This window comes from Solanum stenotomum, chromosome 10 (genome assembly GCF_019186545.1).
Source record: "Solanum stenotomum isolate F172 chromosome 10, ASM1918654v1, whole genome shotgun sequence".
Classification (NCBI taxonomy): Eukaryota; Viridiplantae; Streptophyta; class Magnoliopsida; order Solanales; family Solanaceae; genus Solanum; species Solanum stenotomum.
In genome coordinates this window covers 24826817-24836713 of record NC_064291.1, presented here as the reverse complement: position 1 = coordinate 24836713, position 9897 = coordinate 24826817, and positions in this window count along the sequence as shown.

The following is a 9897-nucleotide window of genomic DNA, read 5'->3' as shown; positions in this document are numbered from 1 at the left end:
TCTTGTGAAGGTTGTCCAAGCTCATTTCTTGGGCTCTTTCCTTCTCACTTAGCTCTAGCTTAGCCTACTAGATTTTCGAGGTGTTACTATTACCTGCCAGAGTAGTTACACACCCTAAATAGAAATAATCAACATGTTTTAGCAATCCAGACTTCGTGCCAAAAGGCCTAAGAATGAAATCTCTCGTCAATCTACATATATTGTGTATTTTAGAAAAGGAGTCTGACTACTCAGGTAAGTCTAACCTACATAGACGTTAAACAACTGTTGCACAAGTTTGAACACGAGCTTCTTAATATGTGGGTTTGAATCCTAATAGAAGTAAACTTGGAATCCATGTGTTTTTACCCCCATTCATGGTAGAATCATTCCTCTCCATTATTTTGAAGTTTGGAGTAGTCTAGGAGGGTTTTTAGAGTAACTATCGTACCTTTTTCAATTAAAGAGGAGGAGTCAAATTATAAAATCCATTATATCTAGTTTCTGGTCCAGTTAATCCCGTTATAGCGACCCATCCGCCGCTATAGCAGCGACACTATTGCAGGAAAATTCCCACTATAACGGATAACCATAGTCGGATCAATTTCATATTTCAATTTTTTTGTCGTGCCACCCTAAATTAATTTGACAACGTATTCCAATAATTTTTTAGGTCTCAAGATGAGGTGACTTTTGAATAATGATGGAACAGGTCGTTACAATGAAATAATGGGACAAAATTTAGATAAAAAATAATGGAGTAAAATGAAAGCACTTGGTGGCTTAGGAGGATTTATGCCTATCTAAGGAAAAAAGGGGAATTGGATTCCGGTCTTTACTTGCCGTTGTTGATTCTTTATTTGCTAAATTATTCTGAAATTTCAAACTTCTTCAAATTTCCTATGGAGCCATTACATATGAAACAAATATTGTAAAAAGAAACATCCAATTATTGCTCAAGGATCAGAAATATCTCATGTTTGGAGGAAGATGATTCAAATTAGAGAGAAAATGGAGAATAATATTTGGTGGAAGATCAAGTGAAGCAAGTTTTTGGCTTGATAACTAGATAATGGAAGGGGCACTATATTATTTTGAAGATCAAAGCCAACAGAAAGAGGAGATAAAGGTGAAGAAATTCACTAAAGAATGAAGATGATATAGTATCAAAATGAGTCTATATGTATCACATGAGATGATGGTATACATCAAAAAAATATTAATCCTACTTTAATGGACTTGAAAAGAGATAAGGCCTGATAGATGGTAATACAAGTGGCAATTTTAGTGTTAAATAGCATGGGAGTTTTTGAGACACAAAAGAGAGAAAAGGGAGGTACTTAGATTCATATGGCAAAAGGAGATTATTTTTTAAATTTATATCTTTCTATAGAGAGTACGGAAAGAAAGAATCCCTACTAATGATAATTTATAGAGAATGAAGCCTAATATGGTCTCCAAATGTTGGTATTGTGATCAATTTCATCAAAAGACCATGGACCATTTATTTCTAACAGGTCCATAACTATTAAGCTATGGAAGCATTTTTTTTAAGTTTACAGGTATGGCAGTGGAAAAATTACAACTACCACATGTTATGATGATTTTGAGGCATACTTAGGCTCCATGCAAATTGAAGAAAATATATAAGGTACTACCTGTATTTATTACTTAGTTGATCATATGGAAGAGGAGAAATGGTAGGAAGCATAGTGGTGACACATCTATGTAAGGTATGATTTATCAAGTGCTCCAAAATATTCATTTTATAGTGAAAAGAAAGTATCCATGGATAAGAATACCAGTGAAAGACTGGGGGGAGATTATCAACATGTTAGGTGCCAATAAGCCTAGACTATACTATTGTATAGTGAAATGAGAATTACCTCAAGAAGGAGTGGTTAAGTGCAACAAGGATGGTGCATGCAAAAGAAACTTGGGTATTAGTGCATATGATTTTTGGTAAGGAATAGCCTTGGGGATCTAATAGATGTTGAAGTGGATAACATTAGTATCACTACTAATGTAGAAGCGATAATGAGAGCTAGAGGCAATAAAATATTGTGTTAATAAGAAGGTGAGGAATTTAATACTAGAATCAGATTCGTTATTAGTGGTTAACATTATTAACAAAGTGCAGAAAGGTTCTTGGAATCTAGCAAACTATTTTGATGAGCTGAAACAGGAGATAACAAAGTTGAGGTAATGTTCGACTCATATACAGAGAAGGCAATAAAATGGCAGATTGCATAGATAACCTAGTAGTTACTTCTATTGAGAAGATGTTGTTCAAATCATTCAAATATTTGCCTATTTTAGGAAGAAAGATCGTAAAACATAAATAATAAAAAAGCATAAATTCCTTCACTAAGACTTTACACTAGAAGAATCAATTAGCCACATGCACACAAATATTACAGTTTTGATGCTTACATGAAGAGGATACTAAACAGTCTAGATATATATAAAAAAGACTGTCATAGACTAATGATTTTTACCGTTGCTAAATCATTTATGCTAAACATTGATAGATCAGAAAAATCATCACCAAAAACAAAGGGGAGCATCATTAGATTTAAATTTAAACTTGGGAGGTCAGCTACAAGCCCGTGTTAGGAAGAGCTGACAACTCCAAAAGGCTAGCTCCTTAGATTTTATCAGACAAAAACAACCATTCTTCTAAAACATCAAAGACAAGTCAAGTTTGATCTAAAGAAAGAAGAATTTGAAAGATTTAAGAATATACCTTGGTCAAGTGATATCCTAAATATGAAGATGGACTCGAATGTCGGAAAAGGATCTGGAACAACTCACAAGAGAAGAGATCGAAGAGAATGGTTACTTCAACAACATGAATACAACATTAAGGAAAAATAAAAGCAGCAAGTGTACTTGAGAAGGAGATAAAGGATAGGATATATAGATAGATCATTAGGAAAGTGGGCTATGCCCATTTCATATTTTAATTAGTTTTTGGGTTTGGGATGAATGATTTTGTATTATTATATGTAAACAATTTAGGAATCACATAGTGTAAGGTGCAAATTACATCATAACCCTACCCTTTTTCAATTTACAAAAATCTCTCAAAATTAGTGTCATTCGAATACATAACAATCTAGACGGATATATTACATCTGATACATTAAAAAAATCTAGTTACGATTTAAAGGAAATGGAACATAAAATTGAATGTAATTCCCCTAAATCACGCAAATCAAGTTGATGTCAATCTCTACCAGATCGTAACAGTTTCAAACAATATAAAATTAAAATTTTATTCTCTCAAATCTCGCTCACATCGTAACAGATTCAAAAAAATTGTTACGATTGACTATATATTACTATTTATGTATCATGATCATAAAATTGTGCATGAATACATTATTATTTATGTATCTTATTTTAATTGTAAAAATATTATAGTTTATAAAATATTTATTATACATATAATTGTTCTCAATAACATTTTTTGTGATTGTTATATAACATTGTGGTTATTTGATATGTATCTAATACATACAATAAAGTTTGAAATTTGTTGAATTTGATATACATGTGTTAAATAATTGGTGCAATTATGTCTTAAAATACTACTCAGAAAATTGCAAATACATAACAACATTTGATACATAGTCAATTTGATAATTTGATATAGTTACGTATCATGTAAAAAAACTATGAATATGATACACATTGATTCAATTGTAAAACAGTGTTGCAGATGCATAACAACATGTAATACATAACTATGTTATATACACAACAAAGTTATGTGTTATATACATAAGTATGAATATGATACAAGTTGATATTGTTATAAAATATTAGTGATGTATCAATAATAATATTTGATAATGTCTACATATACATAGCATTCTAGTTGAATAAGTATGAGTGTATGTATCTGGTAATAAAAGATAACAAAATTTGTAATAGTTATGTATCAAATACATAGCTATTAACATAATACATACTAATTTGTGTTTCAATAAATTAGGGTTATTATCAAAACTAATATTTTAACACGATACATTGTACATGATCAAATTATAATGTATTATAAAGTTGAAATGAATACATTATACATAAATTTATGGATCAAAATCAATTATATACATTAAAAATCTAAATCTTGGGTAGAGAAAGGTGTTTACCAACATGTTATACAGATCCAACTCTTTTTGTATCAGAAAAATATAAACAACAACAAAATCAGGAAACAACGTAGCATAGGGGTGAGATATTACAAATCCAACTTTTCTACCCCTTTTTTGGTTTTTTCCACAGTCACTTTAGAAGACGAAGGTATATCCCTTTACGACTTCGACTTCGCAACATTCTAATTCATCATTTATAATGGATCATGCAATTGTTTGGATCTATTTTCAGCTCAATCAGCATCGTCAGAATTATAAACACGATCAATATTAAGTGAGGTTACTGATAATTCCAGTACTAAAAGAAGGAGCATTATCCATATGGATCATGATTTTTGAAGATGAAAAATAAAAAAAATAAAAAAATAGATCAAAACAATGATCTGTAAGTTGAAGAAGAAGAAAAATTACCTATTGAGAAAGTTGAAAGTGATTGACTGGAGAGAGAATAATTTTAAAATTCAAAATTGTAATGAAGTAATTGCTAAGATTGATGGAGTGAAAATAGAAAAAGATTGAAGGTGTGAAAAGAGGAAGAGAGAAACGTGCGTGAGTTGAGAAGTTATGTATCCGGATGAGTGAATTTTGGAGGAAAAAGAAGAATTTTTGTAATATTTTGAAATGGTAGAGAATAATAGAAAATATGATAGATAAGAATGTATGGATAGATAATTTTTCCTTATTTTATTGATAAAAAATAGGGAACTACATAAATGGGTCATAATACTCAAAATAATTAGATCTTCATACCCCAATCCAAAGTAATTCAAGAAATATCATTCTCTCAAAAAAAAATTACAGCTCATACCCCCATTCTTTTTTCTCATTTATTGTGTTTGTCCCATCATTCATTTTTTTTGTTCTTTCTCATTTATTATTTTTATTTTATCTTTTATTCTTTTTATTTATTTATTTTATCCTTGTTATAGATACCATTTGGTAATAATTTTATTATTTCTATTTTTTTTATTAGTTTATCTTCTTCTTTTTTTTCTTTCTTTCTATCTTTTTTACCTTTTTAAGAAAATAAAATAAATTATTTTTGTTCTTTTCTTATTTACTATTTTTACTTTCTTTTTTGTTCTTTTCACATTTATTACTTTTATTCTTTTCTCATATTATTCTTTAGAAGTACTATTTGGTAGTCTTTTTATTATTTCTTTGTTGTTTTTATTAATTTATCTTCTTTTCTCTTTCTATATTTTTTACCTTTTTACGAAATAAAATAAATTATTTTTTGTTCATTACTTTTGTTCTTCTCTCTTTTATTATTTTTATTCTCTCTATTATTCTTTTCTCATTTACTATTTTTTATTCTTTTTTCATTGCATCATTTATTAGGGATATCATTTAGTCGTATTTTATTATATGTTTTTTCTTCTTTTTTAATTTTTGTTCCTCTCCCTTTTTTCGTTAGTTTATCATCTTTTAATTTTTTTCTCTCTTTTTATATTTTTGTCACTTAAAAAACAAAATAAATATTAAAAAAATAAAATATTAACCAACTAGTTTCAGATTAATAAAAAAAATAACTAGACCACAATCATTACTACAACCATTAATAAATAAGAAAAAAATACATAATTATGTGATTTTAGATCTGCATAAACTACATTTGATATTTAATGTGATTTATTTTATAAAAAAATTTTAAATTAAGTTAATGGGGCACAACTTCGATTTGGATTGACTGAATTTTCTCTTGTTACTAGGTTGCGATGTAAAGGTAATACAACAAATACAGTTCCATCAAATGGAAATCGGTTGACTATATATATATACCAGAAAATATATATATTCTCTTAAAGTATCATTGACTAATGAGTAGGGTGTGAACAAGAAACCTTAATGATACCACAAAAATATATATATTCTCTCATAATATCATTGACCAATGAATAATTTCTGAACAAGAAACCTTAATGATACCAAAAAATACACATACACTCTTACAGTATCATTGACTAATAAGTAATTTATTAATAAGAAACTTGAATGATACTAATACACTATATTATACCGATAATTTTGCTTAACTAATACTAAATTACTATATATATATATCCACTACATATATACATATATATAAGTAACAATAACCAGGCAGGTCATGGTCGACATGCATGCCTGGCACCTGCATTGTTTTCCCTTTTTCGGTGGTTCTTCAGTTTTAATTTGTTTGTCTTGTTTTTTAATTTTTAAAATATTTAAAAATTGTGTCTACTACTTATATATAAGTGTGGATAACCACACGGGTGGAGGTCAACATGCATGCTCCACCTGTGTGGTTCCACACTTACATATATATTTGCCTACTTTTTTCTCCGTTTTAATTTGTTTGTCTTATTTTTTTAATTTTTAATAGATTTAAAAATTGTATAAAAAATACTATAAATCATGATAATTGATAACTAAAATTAATATATCTATGTCACATAAAATTGGACAAAAGAAGTTATGTATTATTTAATTTGAAAACTACATAAAAAGTATTGTAAATCTCAATAATTAACAAAATTTTGACTCTTGAAATTCTATTTGTGCTACATGTATTGGGACAAGGAAGGTAACATATATTATTTACAAATTACGTAAAATTTACAATAATTACCAACTTAAAATATTTATAAATCATATCAAAATTTAATTGACTCTTCAAATTTTATCTATGTCACATAAAGTAAGACAAAAAGATCTACTGCTTATATATAAGTGTGGATAACCACACATGTGGCGGTCTGCCTGCTTCACCTGTTTGGTTCCACACTTACATATATATTTGCCTACTTTTCTCCGTTTTAATTTATTTGTTTGATTTTTAAATTTTTTATATATTTAAAAATTGCATAAAAAATACTATAAATCATGATAATTGACAACTAAAATTAATATATTTGTGTCAAATAAAATGGGACAGGAGAAGTAACATGTATTATTTAATTTGAAAACTACGTAAAAAATATTGTAAATCTCAATAATTAACAACATATTGACTCTTGAAATTTTATCTATGCTACATATATTGGGACAAAGAAAGTAATATATATTATTTAAAAATTACGTAAAAGTTACAATAATTAACAATTTAAAATATTTAAAAATCATATTAAAATTTAATTGACTCTTCAAATTTTATCTATGTCACATAAAGTAAGACAAAAAATAACATATTGGGCCCGTGCTAGCACGGGTACTTATATCAAGTTACATATAAGAAAGGGGAACAGCACACACGTCTCCGTCAACGTGTGTGCTTTCCCAGAATTACTACACTAGCTTGAGGGTATTTTTGTCCTCTACTTTTATTTTATAGCTTCTAATGTTCAACTTGTTGCAACTTTTATGACTTTTTTGGAATTCTCTGACATAATTAACCTTTAGTTACATCATCTAGGTAATGGGTCCTACCCAACTCTTTCTCTTCACTTTTAAGCTTCAGCAAAACAATTCTAATATATAACTTCTCTCCGCATGAATTTTTTTTTTTGGTAAAATTTATTATTTTCCTCCGGTTCAATTTATATGATACATTTTGAATTCTGAAATTTAAATAAGTCTATCTTTGATCATAAATTTTTAATACATTTTAAAAAAATTCGATTATCAATTATTGTAACTTATAGTACTTTTTATGTAGTTCATAAATATATATAAATTTCATTTTAAAAAATTGAAGATGTCATGCGCAAATTCTCGATCAAACTTAAATTGTTTGACTCTCGAAAAATGAAATGTATCACATAAATTGAAACAGAGGGAATAATTGATTTTATTTCAAAATTTATGTTTTATTGATGAAAATTCAAAACTAATTTTACGTTATATTTCAAATTTAAAAAATAACTTATAGTTTGTTTGTTAGATCACTTTTAATTTCATACCAAACAAATATAATATATTTTAAAATTTATGATACATTTATATTGTATGCATAATTCACTTTAGTATATAACACATTCATCATAGTATTGTTATATATTGCTATAAATTATAGTTATATAAAAAAAAATACCATTACAATCAATAATTATTTTCCTAAAAAATATATGTCCAGCTATAAACATTAATATTATTGGGTCGTGCATAGCACGGGCGACCGTAACTAGTATATATATATTGGTTTAGTAAAAAAAAATATAGAATGGCCTAAAATCAATTATCATATATATATATATATATATATATATATATATATATATATATAAAAGAGAACATTAAGCCCACCTACGTGGCGTCACCACAAACCAGAATTCTCTTTTAATTTATTTATTTCCAAAACTAGCCTCCCCTCTCATGAAAAGTTGTGATATTTATGAAAAGTTGTTACTTTTATGTAAAGTTGTGACTTTTACGAAGAGTTGCGACTTTTATGAAAAGTTGTGACTTTTATGAAAAGTTGCGACTTTAAAGAAGAGTTGCGACTTTTATGAAAAATTGTGACTTTTATGAAAGGTTGTGACCTTTCTGAAGGGTTGCAACATTTTCAAGTAGTTGTAACCTTTCCGATAAGGCACAATAAACATTTGTTCACACTACCATTTGTTGTCTATAAATAGCGAGATTTCCTCTCATTTTAAAACAACGAAAATTCTGAATTAAATATTTCTATACTTTGCTCCTGTTGAGTGGCTCACTAACACCATTGCTTATGTTACAGATCCTGGTATGTATTTTTACAGTCATTAATTTATACTTATGTTATTAAGGATAAATGATAAGATGTAATAATTTTCATTTTTCTTTGCATTATTAATGTTTGTTATTATGTAATTTTGTATGTAAGATAATATAGTGTTTTAGTTTTAATGATTGATAGGTTTTAAATATTATTTTTATAAATTGAGTGATAAAAAATTCTCGCGCGATGCGTGGGTAATTTTACTAGTTATATTATAACTCTAAATAACAAATATTTACTTTTGCCTCTAGTACTAGTATACCACCTCACCATGAGGGCATAATTGAAGCTGTTTTAGCAACACTATTTTTTTATGGAAATACAGAGTCTAAGATGGGTTGAGAATAAGAGAGCTTAAAAGGGCTCGTTTCCTACAAAAGTTACTAGGGGCTTTGAATTAAAGGTGACATTAAGGTGTCAAAATAAAGGGGCGGCGACATAAGTCTTAATTATTGAGTGTAGATGACAATTATGTGATTAATGATTAAGGATTGTGGAGTTGCCCTCAAGTTTATAAGTTGGCAGTTTGGTCTATTGAAAAAGGGTAAATGACTAAAACCTAATTTAACCAATTTTGGTAGGAACCAAAACTGGAGGGAAGCCGCCAGCGAGCTGTACCAAAAGGAGGGAAATAAAATATTTTTCCCCCGGCTCCCCTCATATTCCTCTTCTTATTCTTCTTCTGCTTCGTTCTTGCTTACTTGCTTGCCTTTCTTCCCGTTCTCTTCATCTTCTTCTTCTTTTCGTACATTGTTGGTCTTGGCTGCTAGTCCTTGAGCTTTCTTCTTCTTCTTTTTATCTTCTTAAATCAGATTTAGCTAATCTAATCAGCGAATCAGATTTCGTTCTGTATCAATTGGAATTACTTCATAAGTGATTGGGTTCACACACCATTGTTTTGGTAAGTAAAATTAACAGTTCTTTGAAATCATTCATCATTATCTGGGTAGCCGATATATTTTCAATAATTTGCATTCACATTTCCAACAGATGGCAATATATGTTGCAACAGTTGACTATTGGAACAAATTATAGTCTTATGTAGCAATAGAAAGGATATTTAAATCGCAACAGAATAGT